The 16,292-nt window shown below is 40.7% G+C and overlaps 1 protein-coding gene across 1 annotated transcript in view; it reads left to right on the top strand.

Annotated features, from left to right (window-relative positions):
• The window catches only part of foxp1b (forkhead box P1b), a 139,372-nt gene that overhangs the window by 44,289 nt on the left and 78,791 nt on the right, over window positions 1–16,292 (top strand). The window contains exon 5 of the mRNA XM_029502729.1: window positions 2,555–2,621. The gene's annotated coding sequence lies outside the window, so the exon portion shown is untranslated. The remainder of the gene's footprint in view (window positions 1–2,554; window positions 2,622–16,292) is intronic.

Below are 16,292 nucleotides of genomic sequence, written 5' to 3'. Positions count from 1 at the left end.
ATCAGCCTGAAGAAATGTTGAACCCGTGTCACTTCTTTTTTATTGTTTCATTCAAATACAGTACACCGCTAGGCCTTAGCATGATAAAGAGCTACTGTAGATTTATTCAGATGCTGATACTAAGTGATCGAAACATCCTGGATAGGCTGTAAAGAAGCGAAAGACAACTCTGGCAGCCTTCTATTGACAACCATGGAGTTGAGCATTAATTAATATGGTAATGATGTGTGAAGGTTCATTAACGGGCTGCCACAGAAGTAGCCACAGATACAGTATTAAGCGTGCTTAGAGTAATTAATGGAATAACTTTACTTAGTGGTAAATATTCATGGACCCTCATCTTTTTGTCTGCACACTGTGAAGAGAGAGGAGAGCCTGTCCATTAGAGGAGCTGAAGAGCTGTCCACAGTGAATGCAGGCCTTTTGTTGGGATTGGGTGCATTTTAGTGGAGGGGTATTAATTCATATTTTGAACATGCTATCTTACAACAAAGCCAAAGGCACTGATAACATACCTGGGACTAGAGAGCATATTGTGAAGCCGTGACCTCTTCACAAATAGGGAAGTCCACTTCACAGGTTTGTGGACAGAATAACACGAGTCTTTTTCATGCTCAGATGCAACCATAGCCATTCATTATCATAGCAGAAAACCCTTCTGGTTATCCATTCCCTCTGAAAATATGGTGTTTTCATGCACCCCACCCCCCAATCCTACCACTACAATGAACACTGTGGTATTTGCATAGAGAATGTAAAACATTTATTTGGATCCTCTGCTTCTCTAAAAGTATCAGGCTAAGGGATGTGTCATCTTTCTTCTAACCAAAATTTGATATTTCTTTTTCAAAACTCTATATTGTTCTATTTTACACTTTGTTTAACACAATACTCCTACAACAATTTCTCAAGGCTTCACAAGAAAACCTTGCAAAATCCACCTTAGTTTCCTTTGTCTTTTAAAATTGTTGCATTTTGATTCATATTCTCAGATCAGGCCTCTTACTGAGCATGCACATAACCCACCTAGGTGGGTAATTATCTCAACCAGGAGTTGTTCTATTCCCTAAAATCTCAATGTGGGAGTGTGTGATGGGCTCAGTTTTCCCAACCGGGCGAAGCAGCATGTGCTTGTTTATCCTCACCCTACGTTCTCCGCACCCCCACTGTTCTAAATGGCAATATTACAGCCTTGTGCTGTTTGAAATGGAGACAATTATCTGTTTAGGTATTACAAGGTGGGCATTATATTACAAGGAGAAAAGGCATACAGCTGCTATCAGGATCCCGTTGTTGCCTTTTCTCTCCAATACAAATGTTCCATCATTAAAATGATGGAACATTTATCTAAATGGATGTTATGCATTGGGTAAACTCATTTGGCTCCCGGGGCTCTTTCAGGTGATGGGAATTAATGATGTTTAGTAGTTTGAAACTGAAAATATCTGTCATTTGTCACCGCTCGCCATTGATTTACGATTCCATTGATGATATGTTAATTGAAGTGTAATGAATCACAATAATAGGGTAGTTGTGTGAGAATGGTCCATTTTCGATGATTGTTCAACCCTCAGTAGAGTTCAGAGCAAGCTGCATGTTGACTCCCATTTTCAACAAGGGCATTTAACACATAATTAATGCCGAAACTGGGCAAGTTGGATCGGCCTGTTTTTATCTATGCTCAGTCTGCTTTAGATAAACACTTGCACAAATGCCTGGCCGCAGTTTTGACTGCCAAATGTAAACGGCAAAAAAGAACAGTGGGAGAGAGAGTTGGAGCTTTTTCCCCCTCTTTTCATATTTGGATATGCTTTAATGCTTTTATTCAAATGCACCTGAGATATTGCCCCACAGTCACTTCTCAGTTTACCATAAAAATAAGATTTTGTTTCCGTTTCTCCCTCTTTTTCAGCTTTCCTTGCCTGGGTTGAATGCTCAGTTGGGAAAGCTGTGTGCATGCAGATCAGAGCTGCCCATGGGGAGTGGAGTCAGGGCAGAGTCGTTACAGGTACAGGGTGTTCACCACCAGGGGGGCAAAGAAGGGCATCTGCTTGTCAGCAATACGAAAATGTTTTGTCTTGCAAATAAACCATGCACTCCCATCAGACTGCACCATTGTTCATTTTTTATCATGAGTGGGTGTAGTTGTAGTTAGACGGATGGAAATGCAAGGATGGGTCGAACAGTGACAATAGTTGGCTGCGGGAGGATGAGCGAGAGGTGCCTTTTGTCTGAGCTAAAATGGTGGATGAACATCTATAGTGGCCAGGGAGATGCAGTGACTAGTACAGCCGCTCAAAAACAGAAGAAAGTAAACAGCCCAAAAATGCAGAGGATTGATTTCTCAGAACACGTATACAGTTGTTTGTGCATGTTATCAATTCAAATCGATAGCAACGGGTGGTTGAGTTGTTATTGGAAGCTTTTAGTTTACACTCATGTACGCTTTGTCTCTCTTTGTGTAAATTGGCTTGTGGGTACTGATGACAACCGTTATGCTCTGCAGCAGTAATTATTTCATAACCATAAATAATTCCTCATCTTGTGTCTACAGGGCGAGGAGGCTGTTTTACCACCGCTGGAACTGAAGATTGCTTTAAATAAGCAAGTCCTTGTAGAAGGTAAACACACAATCATTCACCAGACTCAAGCCCCTGCATGTGTGTGAAGTTGTATTGAATTGGCTCAATAATTAACTGAATGTAGTGCAGTTATCGTGTTTATGTACAGCATTTTGTGAGTGTATGTGCAGGGCAGGAGGTTGGAAGAGCTTAGTAGTTGGATTGTGGGGATAAGAGGGTGGGTGTACATGTGCTGGGCAGGTGCACGCTGTCAGTGGTCTGTGAAGCTGTCCCCTTAAGACAAGCATGTTGGAAAAAGATGGTTATGAGTTAAGGAGTTGGTTGTGTAACTTGTTGCAAGTAAGGAAATTTGGAAGTAGCTATGTGTTTGTACATGTTGACATTTGTCAGGAAAAACTAAAATATTTTAATGCCATGTTTACCAAACAAGAGAGAGGCAGGTTTTATTACACATTCTAGTTTTGTTGTCGTTGGCATCTGATTCGTTCTGGTTGATATCTCATGTTTGCTTCTCACACCCATCTCACTATCTGAGAAGGTTTGTGGGCCCCCAGGATGTGAACTTTTGGCTGTAGCAATCTGGTGAGGCAGACCGGAGTGTGTGTGTGCATGCACGCGTGAGGTGTGACACTTTGGGATCTCAGGGCTTCCGAAGAGAAAGGTCTGTTTTCTGTCTCTGACATCATCGTCCTCTCTTTCTCTCATTTCCTTTTTACTATCATTATCATTTCTTTATCTCCTGAGCAGTAGGTGGGACATGGGCATGTAATACAACAAATAAAACCTTCACATTTCAGCTGTGGCTTGTTAAGATTGAAGCTATTACAGAACAGCACTTCTCCAAGCAAGACAATGATGTGGCATCTTACCCAGAATCAACTAGTCTTAAAATTTAGGATTACAAATAAAGATTGAACTTATTTAAGGATCAGTGAATTTATATGACAACATGTACTGCCGATGGACTGATGCACTATAGTACATATTAGTAAAATGAGGTAGGAATAATTTCCATGGACTTAATTTCCATAACCGTTTGCCAATATCTGATATTTTGACTTCAACTTAACAGCTGAACCAAAATGTTTTATGACATGAAAATAGGAAAGTGCCAACAAGGGTTGTTTCTCAAAGCAACATTTAAAGGAAAAAAAAGAAAGGGATCCTTCATTCAAACCATAAGTGGCTTTTCAAGTTTATTATGGAGCAACTGTGTGTTAGAAAGGTAATAAATCCAACTACATCCTAGTGTCAACTCCTGCAGTTTTTTTCTTCATAGAGTCTGGAAACAGTAGCTGGAAATGTCACCATCACAGCAAGACTAGTTACAGTTCTCTCCAGTGTGAGTTAGTCCATTGAACGGCCTGTACACCTCTGGTTCAGACGGTCACCCCCACATTTGGGAAACAGACTTGGAGAAGATTGAAGTGCAGTATCTGTGTTGCTGCTGTTTATCATGAGTGCACTCTCTGCATAGTCAGGTCTGCTCCAAGCCCTCCAGCCCCCTGGAAAAGTGGCAAAATCAGCCTAATTATTGACAGTTTCAAATGTGATTTTGATTGCATCACTAATGCAGAAATCCCCGTGGTAGCTTATGGGATTAGTCTGTCTTGGTGTTTAAAGCCCTTTTCAAGTGCAATTGAGTCAAATATAGCGTGTAATGGCACACATAGACAAACTGCCCCTTATATAGTTGTTGTCAATTGTATACAAATAAAAATTTTAAATGTAGAAAGTCATAAGGCAGTCTGACAGAAAAATGTAACATAGATAATACACTTAACTTCATATGGGTCTAACTGTGTGATAGGGCTGTCTGTTATTTATTCAGACTTGATGACATCTAACTTCCCTGACCAGAACCTTAGATTTCCAAAACGTCTTTCTCTTTTTTTTTTTTTTTGTTCATCATGCTGAATTTGATTTGAATTTTCATGAATTAATGTAAGGGGGAGAGCACATCATGTGGATGACTCAGTTTCTTCTAACTCTCTTTGCTCTAAATTCTGTGGTTTATATTGCCCTAGTTTCAGTTGTTGAGGTTGTTTTGTTTCGTCCAGTTTTTATGGAAGCGTTAAGAATAAACAAGTGGATTCATGAGTTGGACCCATAGAAAGGTCATGTGCAGATTTATGCTGGGATGAAAATAGGGAATCTAATAGTTCCCTTGACTGCATTTATTGCTTACTAAAAAAAAGTAATTTCTTTATATCAGCATCAAGCTGAAAATTGCCATGTATTAGTATTAGGCTTGGTAAGCTTCTAATTCTGTGGCATTTACAGCCGGCTGTGTTTCCATGCATTTATAACACTTTGATTCTTAAGAGCTCCTTTAATCGCGTATGCCTAGCTTGGAACATAATAAACAACTCGCTGTAGCGAAAGTGCCACATGGGGGAGATTTCTAGCAGGAAAGTTTAACGCTTCTGTCACTGGCAGTTGTGTTGCTGTGTTTTTCATGCACTGCAAGTACCGTAATCTACTCTCTGAGCTTGGCTGCTGTAGTTAAAAACAGTGACAGGCAGAATAAATGCAAGGCAGCGTGAAAATGAAAAATTATCGCGCCTACAAAGACGTCACAAAGGAGGCCGAGGCAGGGACCTAAAGCGGTGGTGTGCTTGTGTCTTTTCCTGTTGATTGAGATCACAGGATGTGTCAGTGGCTCCTAAACACCCTCACCTGGCTACTGTCTTCTCTCCCTATCTGATGCTGTGCTCCTGTGGCCACATCAGCTGCTATCAGAGCACACTGGCAGATTGCCTGCCTCTATTGTCTTTTTTAAACAGGCTGCACTGTTAAATATATGCCTTACTCTGAATACAGTTGCCACACAACAGAGCAACATTGCCATTCACTCCAGCATCTCCTTCTCCCTTCAAGTGAATTATCTTGTGTTGAGGTGAAAGGGATCACACTGATAGATTATCACTGATCTGTTATCCTGAAGCTATTTAAAATATCTTTTTTTGGGGGAAAAATGTACGTGGCAAACTTCAATCTATTTTTCTATCAGCATCAAACAGACGTGTCTTCTCTTTGTGTGGGACCTGCTGACGGATGTATAAACGCTGGTCTGCAGAGAGAGCAAGGAACTATGATAATGTCAGCCTGCTACCAGGTGCACATGGTTTACGTGACACAGATTGACTGAGGTGACAGAAGTAAGCAAACTCCATCGCTGATGAGTTGTCTTACAGCAAGATGAAAAGAAAATGACAAAAGTAAGAAAAACTGTCAAAGCTCTTTTTTTTCCTTTGGCCTTGTGTGTCTGCTTCAGAGAAAATCAAACAGAGTTAATAACTTTTTTGGCACCTATAACAACTTCTGTCTGACCACAAAACAAAGTACCATACCATATAATAACTACACTAAACATAAGGTAACCTATGGATATATGGCCCCTGTCCAGCCAAACACATCTCTCTCTCTCTCTCTCTCTCTCTCACTCTCTCAAAATATATATATAGATATATATACACACACAGCTTTTCTTATTGTTTGTTCGCTGACTAGTAGAGGTCTATGACTATGTAGGGAAATTCTAAATGAAGTTCCTACAAGCCACAGTAATTTCTTTTTGGTATAGTTTTGACTGTGTTGCAATGATTTGATGTCATGGTAAATATCACTTTGGCAGTCTCTGTTCTCTCCGTTTATTTTAGAAAACAAATCCCTTTTAGGGATAAAGCACCTGGTGGGGCTACTTAATGGAATGGCTTCAGCCCTACGCAAATAAACAGCTTGCATTTTTGGTGTGAGATTAGGAATGAGGCAGAAAGGCAGGGAGACAGAGAGAGGTGGGTAAACAAAAACCCCCAAAAAAACTAAGAAAGCCAACACAGAGAGGAAAGTGGAGATGCATGTCCACTTCTTCACACTGAAGTCAACTGTATGAATTTCACCTCTATAGAAAAGCGTGAAAACATTGGAACATTGTAAGACTTTTTTTGCACCTTCAGACTGAGGTAGACCTCTTTTAGAAAAGTGGACTAGAGAGTCAGTTATGGCTTTGTATGGGGCCTGTAAAGTGTCTTTGTTTACTTCACTTGTAGATACACATACCTGAACCACAGATAGTGTGGTAACCAGAGCCAAAGAAAAGGGGAGTGAACAGGATGGAGGACAAGTGACGAGTGAAAACTAAGCGGAGGGAGGGGTGCATTTTCTTTATAATAGCTCAACATGCTTTTTAATTAGTAGGAAATGGAGACACTGTCCTCCTTTAAGAGTCTGTAGCTAATCTGTGTAAGCAGCAGGTTACACGCCATTCTTATGCATTATTGTTGGGAAAGTTTATGATAGGAGCAAAACGCAGGAAATAGTATATGGACACTTAAAGTTGGAGGACTTGTTAGACAGAGGCAATTTTTGGATAGTACACATTAAATGCTGCTATCTTTATTGGATTCAACCACAAGATGACCCACAGCTCTGATTTGCATCATGTGTTCCCACACATTTTCTGGTTCTACTTTTTTCTTGGAGCATCGTTAGCATCCACTCTGGCATCACACTCCACATCACTGCTTGTAAGAGCAAACTCAAATGTGGCTGTTGAATATAGTGTTAAAGTCTTTATGGCATTGAAAGACTCCATTGAATGATAGCTCGAAGAAATAAATGTGATTTAGTGTTAATAATTCAATATAGATACTGTAAAATGCATTGATTATATGCAGTCTGTTGTGTAATGGTGTAAGTAGTTCACTGATGTTGAACTTGTTAGGTCAGTCCTGTGGTTTTGGTGATTCCACTGGTGATTTTTCATTGAAATGCTATTTTGAATAACCATTACAGTTAAGTGTTTGAAATGCAGCATGCTAACTTCCTGTTGTGTTTAGAGAATGTTCAACTCTCCTGTGCTGAGAATTTAGCATGCCTTTTCAGAAGTAAAACGGACGGGAAACACGCATACTTTTTGCAGATTTATACAAAAATAGGCATCAAAAATCTGAAGTGATACCAGCGCCACATTTTGTCCTGTCCTGCTCTCATAATCATTTCCTTTGAGGTTGAATGTAGCCAAACACAATGTTTAGATGCACTCATTGGCACGTTTTACAGTTTCATATTGTCAGACAATTGCATTGATGATGATTAATTTTAATAGCTCCCACTGTACGTCCAATGTCAGTGACAGATGGTGGATCAGTGTGGGGGAAAAGGCCAAACTGCAGAGGAAAATATGTGTTTCCAGACTGAGCTGTGATAGTGTGGACATGGCTGGCTAGGGACTGAGAAACTAAGAGGGGCTTTGTGCTGAAATATGGGGTTATTTATGTAATCACATGAAGGTGAAAGCATTTTAAAACTGATATCTATTTACAGTTTTTCTCTTTTTTGCCCTGGTTTTAGCCTTGGCTCCTGTGTTGTTTTCATAAACAAAGCCTCTCTGGCTGGCTAGAAAAAAACACAGGGCTGCTCAGTACACTGAAAACAGGAATGACAAACACCATTAGCTGAAAAATTTCCATCTCATTGCAACTATGTTATTGTTTACTTTACCATATACCTCCTAATATGGTTACCTCCCTGTCAAAGCGGGCCGGAGCAGAGCCGAGGGGCCCTCGCAGGGAGACGCTTTCAGCTGCCACTTAGACAATAAGAAACAAATGTCACAGCTCGGCAAAATAGCCAAGCTTTCTCAGTCTTACAGCACTTGGCCCTCCATGCCGCTTGGCTCAGGCTCCCGTGTGATATTTATCTACTCGGCACTGTTAGATGCCCTCACAATATACCCCCACCTCTCTGCCTCTCTTCTTCCCTTCTCTTCTTGTCTTCTTTCTGTCGTTCTTTATTTGTCTCTATCGCTCCATCGATCTCTGTCCCTGTCTTGGTGTTAGCTATGTATAGGCTGACGGATGGGCCTCTGTTTGCTGTGTTAAGTTATTTATCAGGGGGTGGGGGTGACATGTTTGGAGTGGCTGTTGTCCTCCTCCCTGTGGCTGAGCAGAGGCCAGTTCAGCTGCGGGTCACGCCCTGGCCTGAAGTTGACGCTGCATTTAAACTGGAATCATCTTGGCAATGCTTGGAAAGACTTTATGATACTTGGATGAAATCATCTCACCAGAAAACACTGGGACACTGGAGAGGAGAAGCAGCACTCAGGAGGCCATGTCGTTTTTGTTTATGTTTTTGTTTTGTTTCTTTAATTCAGTCGTGCTGAAGTTACATTCTTTTCAACTTAAATTTGAATAAAGCAGTGATTTCAAACTGTTAAGACCTTGAAAGATTTGCAAGAAAACTAGCAGAACTTCATCGTTTGTCATGAGCAAATCCAGGTAAAATGTCATCAAAATCCTTAAACTGGACATTTCTCAAATCTGAGACTATTCTCCATGGATTTTCAGTATATAGGCTTTTAGGCATTGGGGTCAGGCAACCTCACCGCAGGTTAGTCTAGCAGCAGGTGGAAATAAGGTTCTTTCAGATGCATGGGCTTTCCTTTTTCCCAGTTGGTGGAGGATGATGGCAGCCTCACCTCAATCCTAAAATCCTCACGTTTATGATATTTGCCCAGTATTATCTCTGCCTGTGGATGAATAGGAGGACAGAGCATGAGGAATGTAGAAGGTCAGACTTCGTGATTTACACAGTACAGAGCCAGAGAATCCTTGGGAAAATACTTGGGCCGGGATCAAACAGATGTCATGTGATATGTTCTTAACACTGACCTTTACATCAATGCATTTTACTGCTCCCCTCATGCACAATAATGCACTTAATGTAAAACAATATGTAGTTTAACATTTTTAAAATAAATGCAGCTCAAAGAAAACAATATTTTTAGGCTGTATACAGAGAGAACTGATGATCATTTCTTTCAATGCTACAGACCCAGTGAATAAGTTTTGAGGTTAATTAAAGATGTGGGGACAGAATGTCACTATGCTGAATGTGCACCGACATTCATAATAAAATCAGCCCTTCTTTCTGAATTCCTGTTAAAAATGAGAGATCTCTGGCTCTCATGGGATTGGCAAAATGCCACCAACTAAGCACATGGAGACAGTCACAGTAACTTTGGTACCTGTGGAAAGGGAAATGCACGGAGGATGTCAAATCATTAGCTATTAAGCCACATTTTCAGCCAGTGATGATTGCTTTGGATAAACATCTTTTTGCACATTTAGTTCAGATTAGCATGGAGATTTCTCGTGCTGAACTATGATTTCCACTCCATTGCCGTTATATTTTGTCAGTGATCCAATGGTACTGACCTTTTGTTTATTTTTCTCCTCATCTGAAGGGAAAGGCTTTACCCTTTTTGACGTTAATTTGTGAAAAGCTCGCTTACTGAATTCAAGGTCAGTTTCTGAGAAGGGCAGCGGGTTTTCTTGTAAACATATTTACAGCCAAAGATGTGTAAACACTCTAAATGTATACAGGTGCAGCATGGGTGCCCCCTTTTTTTTTTTCTCCTCTTTGTTTTTTTTTTTTTTTTTCTCCCCATCGACCTTTCCCCTGTGACACGGACATACGGGCTGTTTCATATGTGTTTATTTCTGGAAGCACTTTAAAGTAATGTGTGCACCAAAAAAAGGGAACAAAATAAAAAGAGTACTCTTAGAAAGCATAATGATGTGCCCACTCACAATATAAAGCAGAGAGGGGCGAGAAGGAGAGGCAGATAGGAAGGCAAACGCAGGACTAGTGGGGGTATTAAATATGAATTAATGGAATGTTGCTCAGGCACATCTCTGGGTGTAGTCTAGTGTTGAAAAATAAAATTTATGTTGCCTGCTACTAGCCGTGAAGGTGCATTTGGACTTAGTATCCTTTAATTAGAAGTGAGATATTAGCATTTCATAGGGCTTTATGCTGGGTGAGGGGATCGGCCGGCCACCGTGCCTTCATTAGCCAGCTTCTCTGTGTAATGAGTGCCGTCATTAGCTGATGGAGTGGATTTGCCCTCGCTCTACCTTGAAAGGCACATCTTTTACATACTTGCAAGAAATAAGGCCTTTTAATGGATTTCTTAATGAATAAAATAAGATGCCACTTCTTTAAAATTTGACAAGTGCATTTCTGATAATATACACTACTGACTGCTGCGTTTTTCTTCTTGTTAATTATTAGCAAAGGGAAAAACAGAGTGACACTGGTAATAATGGTTGAAAAGTAGAAAATAAAGGCAGTCATGCGCCTCTGTGGAGAAATCTATAGCTGAGGTTTTGCAAAAGAACAAAAAAGTCAGTTATAAATTCTGAACTGTATCAATAATATGTGGATGATAAAAGTGCAAGATCAAAAGGATTGACTTTGCTTTGTATGCACATGACATGAAGTGTGTGTGATCGCTGTCAGAGATCTGAGGAAGTGCTCTCTGTTAAAACTCGCCATGTTTATCAGGGGAAAAAGGCAGGACAGCTATTGGATAAACCTGACTGAAAATTATATGTGCGTCTGTGCACATTCAACAACAGTCAAGACAGTCGGAGTCGGAGGTGTTTTTATGTGATATGGAAGTCTCCCTAAGCCTTCAGCTGCGGCTTCATTCTCAAAATCAGCCGTGAAGTGATTAGTATTTTATTGATGAGCTCCTGAAGTGGCAAGTGTGGGAAATTGGATCTTTGATCTCCTGGAGTTTTGGAAATATATCCTGAGTGTTTGGAGCTCTCCAGGTAAAACACCCCCATCCTACCAACATCACTGCAATACACACACATGTGACACACACGCACGCGCACAAAAGCACACACATAGAAAGACATGTCATTTGGGAGGGATATTCCTCCCCTTCTCCAAAACACATATTTGTTTTGGATGTTTTCACTGAGAGTCTACATGGTGATTACAGATGTTCATTAACAAAATTGGGTATTTGTTTTAAACTTTAACCAATCACTTTGATATGCTAATTACAGTGTAATTTAATTTGAGCCCTGTAATGATGATGCTGTTATTATGGACATAAATGATGCAGTTAAGCTGAGAGTAATCTCATTTGCATACTGTACATGCCAGTAAATTAAGCCCTTTCCTGCGTTGCTTCAGCTTTAATTTTCCACTCCTTTTCACACAGCATCCCTCAGCCCCTGTGCCTAATAGCAGGCCAGTTTGTTTGATGTGGAGAGCTGCTGCCTCACACTAAATCTAGTCACAATATGTAATACATAAAGGCTCTCATTATAACTCTAAGTGCTCTTTTAAGAACTTGGTATTAATAAGCTGGCAAGCTATTCGTGCTTTGTAGTGATACACAAAAACAGTTTTTCCCGCTCACCATAATCATCTTCAGCATTCCTTAATCTGCATCTGAGAAATAAAAACTATCATGGTTGTAATAACGATGTACCTGGGAATAGTTAGAGAGCCCCTCATCTTATTGTATATGTCCTCTATGTGTTGATCAGAGATATCTTCAAAGAGGTGATAGCATTTTGATATCCCTCCTTTGAAAAAGATGAAGGGTATTTGGATGTGTTTTTTAACTAAGATTTCTCCCCCCCCCCACCACCAAAACTAATTGAAAAATTGAAAAAATACAGCCTTATTGTATGTTTAGAGAAAATAATTTGGCTTCTTGTCTTTGTGCAAATGCTTTTTGATGTCTGTATAAAAGAGGCATGTTTCCGACAGAGGGACACGGCTGGCCTTGATAAAAGCTCCTGTGTCTTCATTAGAGAAGCTGCACCTCATGGTGTCTGATTGTGTGATGTTTGCTGTGAGAAGGTAAACATGTTTGTCATACAGGGGTGTATTTATGCTGATCAAACACATGTGATGGGCCTTGGTGAATGTTAAGGACTTTTGGCTCACTGTGGAGCTCTGTGATTTCACATGCTCACATAGGAATAAACTTATCCCGCCACTTCTCCCTCCCCTACTTACAGAGTCCAACTTACTTTTGCATTTTGAAGGTGGGTTAGGGAGGGTGGTTTATGGACTTTATGCTAACAGTACAATTGCCCTTCACTGAGAATGCTCCTCCATTTTGCCCCATAAAGAATATTATTTTTCTGCCAGCCAATTTTCTCTGTAAGTCTCTAATTGGCTACATAAATCTCGGCCGTTGAGGGTGAGAAATGTTGCAGTGTCACACAGTGTAATCTTCACCCTTATTTACCAATTCATTAAGATTCATTGATGCAGGATCGGTGAGAGGAAATGACAACATAAATCAGGCCTCCAACATAATGACCCTAATCAGTTGGGAATTGCAGAAAATGTCATGATGAACTATGTCCTTGTATTAGTGCCACTGTACATTGTCATTGTGCTGCTTTATGAGTGGGACGCATCTTCCTGACATGGGCTGTATTTAACAAAAAAAGAGTTGTTAAAACCTGATTCCATTAAATACGCAGAAATTCATGTATGGTCTTTTGGTATTTAGCCCTGCGCCCTTTATCTTCAGTTTAACTGCTTAATGGAAGGCGCAGGCTCCCTTCCTTTTTAACCCTCACCGTCCTCTCTCAGGGAAGCTGCAGCTTTTAAAATAATAACATGCTTCTTAGGCTTGAATGACCCCGGTATCACATACAAGGAGGAATTGCTCCCTTGCAGGCAGCAGGCAGGGGTCAGTGGGTAAGACCACTCCCATTGTCCTGATTATAGTGAATCAGGTGCCTTAATATCAGACCTATATCAGCAAATTTTCAGCAGTTAGTGAGCACTGACAGATGTAGGCAAGGTGCTATTAAAATAAAAGAGCCACTGCTTTACAGTGCCATTGTTTGTGTGTAAAGGTTAATGATTGTGTTAAGAGAATCAATAGCTTAACTTATTCTCTGTGTGAGTAACTCTAAATAAAACAAGTGGGAGACCTACACCTGCTGAGTGTTTTTGTCTGCAGAGAAACATTAAACAGTGCTAAGAATCATTAAAGTAGCGGGAGTAATGCCGGACCCAATGGTTTTTCTCCAGTTATCTCGCACAGTAACGGTGAGACAAATCACAATACATGCATCTACCAGACTTGATGACTTACTTAGCAGTAATTAGTTTGTCTGTTGACTGTGGTATACCACAGGTCTGTCTTGATAGTCTAAAAGAATTACAGAGCACCCCCCTCAAAAAAGAAAAAAAAATATGTTCGGCCAGATGTTGTCAGTTCACAGAGCAAGCATTTACTCTGGTAAGTGGATTTCTCCTCCGAAGACAGCAGTTCTAATAGTATTGTCCTCTCTTTGTGTAGGATCGCAATATTAATTAGACAAGTTCGTTAAGGCCAACCTTGGTTTTCCCATGCAAATGCTTCTGACACATTCCCTTTGCTTTCCCACTCCCAAAGGAATAGCTTTTACATGAATTCTAGTAAAAATGATTAAAAATATATGGCATGCTTTAAGTAATGTTAAAACAATAAGTGTTTTTGCAGCTCCCGAAGGATGCCTGTAGGTGGGAGATGTTGTTTTTTTTTTTTTCCCCCCCTCCCTCCATTGAATATGTCTCATCGACAGGTCTAATTGTTAAGATGAGCTTGAGGGACCAAGGCCTGCCTTTGTCCTGCGCTCTGAGCCTGTGGTCAGAAAAAGAAGCCCCCCTTGTCTCCTGGTGTCTGTCCTCTCAGTGCAGTGTTAATGGGCATGAGCCACATGTGAGTGAGATTATCAAAGTCAAATGAAGGAGAGTCACCAAGAAAATGTGTGGCGAACCACTCCTAAAAGAGGCTCCACATCCCAGAATTACTATTCCATTCATGTACAACCAGATTTAAACTCATTAGACTTCTCTATTTACTTAGTCTCTATCGGCCCTAGTTGTACTAAAAATACCGTGGCCTGCCTTACTTTGGCACATTCCGTCATTGTCTGTGCACAGCAGGCCTTTACACTGAGGTGCCTCTCAGATGGCTCCATGCAAAGGAGACAAACTGGTTTGTATATTTTCTGAAGTTATGCATGTACTCAACCTCTCCATTGGAATCTGCCTTCTAGTGTCCTCATTATTGATAATTTATTTGAGCATGTAAGGTGATAATAGTTTGATATTCATTTAATCATCATACTCACCACTGCCAGGATGTCGAGCTCCCTCCTCTCTACATGTGGCGTAGTAATAGGTTTGAAAGTAGATTTCACGCTTGTTACAATGTGTTATAAATATGTGTTTGGCACCCTTGCTTATATTTTATACTTTTCTAATGCAGGGAGTGTTTTTTTTTTTTTTTTTTTTAAAGGACCAGATGAAACCTGTAGTGAAAGTGAAGACAGACAACTATCAATTCTGGGTAGGAAAGCTGTAGTGGATGACAGCAGATGGCATGTTATTGTATTCATGAAAAATTCATTATCAAGGTGACATGCAGTTTGGAAGTCCCTCCACCGCAGCAGACACCTTGTCTTTGGTAATCACTACTTATTTTATTTTATTTTATTTATTTATTTATTTTTGACAAAAATGGTCCAATCATGATCAACATAAATCAAGTAATCAAACCTGTGCACTTTGATCTATGATAGAAAATATCTTGGTCTGTTCAGTTCCACTTAATTCCTCTTTTTTTTTTTTTTTTTTTTTTTTTCTCTTCCGTTATTTTCCACTCCCTACCCTGATGTTGCACACGCCAGCTCTTGGGGCCCTCAGCCATCCTTTGTTATTTCCACAAACCCAGTTACTGAATAATTGAATAAGGTAAATGTTTAACATGTTTTTACAAGTTCCTTGCCGAGGTGTTGTGAAGAGTCACAGTTTGCTGGGTCTGAAAGAAACACTTGGTTGCTCGACAATAGCATACGTCCATAGGAGAGCACCTCGCCCCATGGACCTCCCCCATTGCTTACCCCCACCGTCTCGCCCATCTTGTTCTCATTCATGGTGGCTCGCTAGTGGCTGCAAAACACCGACTTAATGCGTCTTCAAATGTCAGAAGAAGAATGACTTTTTGTTTATCTTGACTTCTGCTTTGCTGTTTATTCTAGGCAAAGCTGCATTTGCATCGACCTTGATTCCCTGAAGCCTGTGCCCTCCTCAACCACCAGCAGTCCTTCTCCCCTCCTCCCAGAACTTGTTTACACTCTGCCTGCCCCTAGTGTCACCTAGGAAATCGGCTGATCATTCCACCTGGTTAATATTAAATGGCTGCTGCAAGGAGATGTGTTTGTTCATAAACACAAACCCTCGCTCCTCCTGTTTACTCTAGCCACGGCAGCAATCACTTATTAAACAAACAGCTGCGTATGTTTGCCGGTGTGAGTGGTCTTCTTACAACCCGCACAAGGTCTGGAAAAAAGTTAGAGAACACTCCTGTGGAGAGACGTGGGGTTTGGAATGGTTTGCAATGTTTAGTTGCAGGGAGTGGGGTGTGTGTTTCTCCTATATTGTCACAGTAGTCTGGAGATATTCTTTGCTTATCTGCGACTTGGTTGAAGTGACTGACAAGATTACATGGTTGTTTGGTCTGACTGTGAAGTCTCTTTTGGCAGAATGTCATCCCTGCCTTTGGTTACTCTCAACAGAGAGCGACCAGAGGATTGTAGTGAGAGCCTCAGTGACTGATTGAGGGGGCTCTGATTTGCAAAAGTCCCCCTTACTGTGGAGGATATGTGGGAGGGTGTGGGCCTGCAGTTTGGAAAGGTTACTGGGATTTTCCTCAGTTTCTGTCTGTTGTTTCCAGGAGACTCAGAGTAGTTTGTTATCAGTGATGTGGGCTGTGATAATGGATTATTTAACATACAGCTTGTGTCTTTAGACTTTTCCCCAGAATCGGGAGCCAAAATACAGCAAAACATGAAACTCTTAAAAAACCTTGAGAAGCATTCTGTT

This window comes from Echeneis naucrates, chromosome 5 (assembly GCF_900963305.1).
Source record: "Echeneis naucrates chromosome 5, fEcheNa1.1, whole genome shotgun sequence".
Taxonomy (NCBI): Eukaryota; Metazoa; Chordata; class Actinopteri; order Carangiformes; family Echeneidae; genus Echeneis; species Echeneis naucrates.
This window is presented reverse-complemented; position numbering and strand designations above follow the sequence as displayed.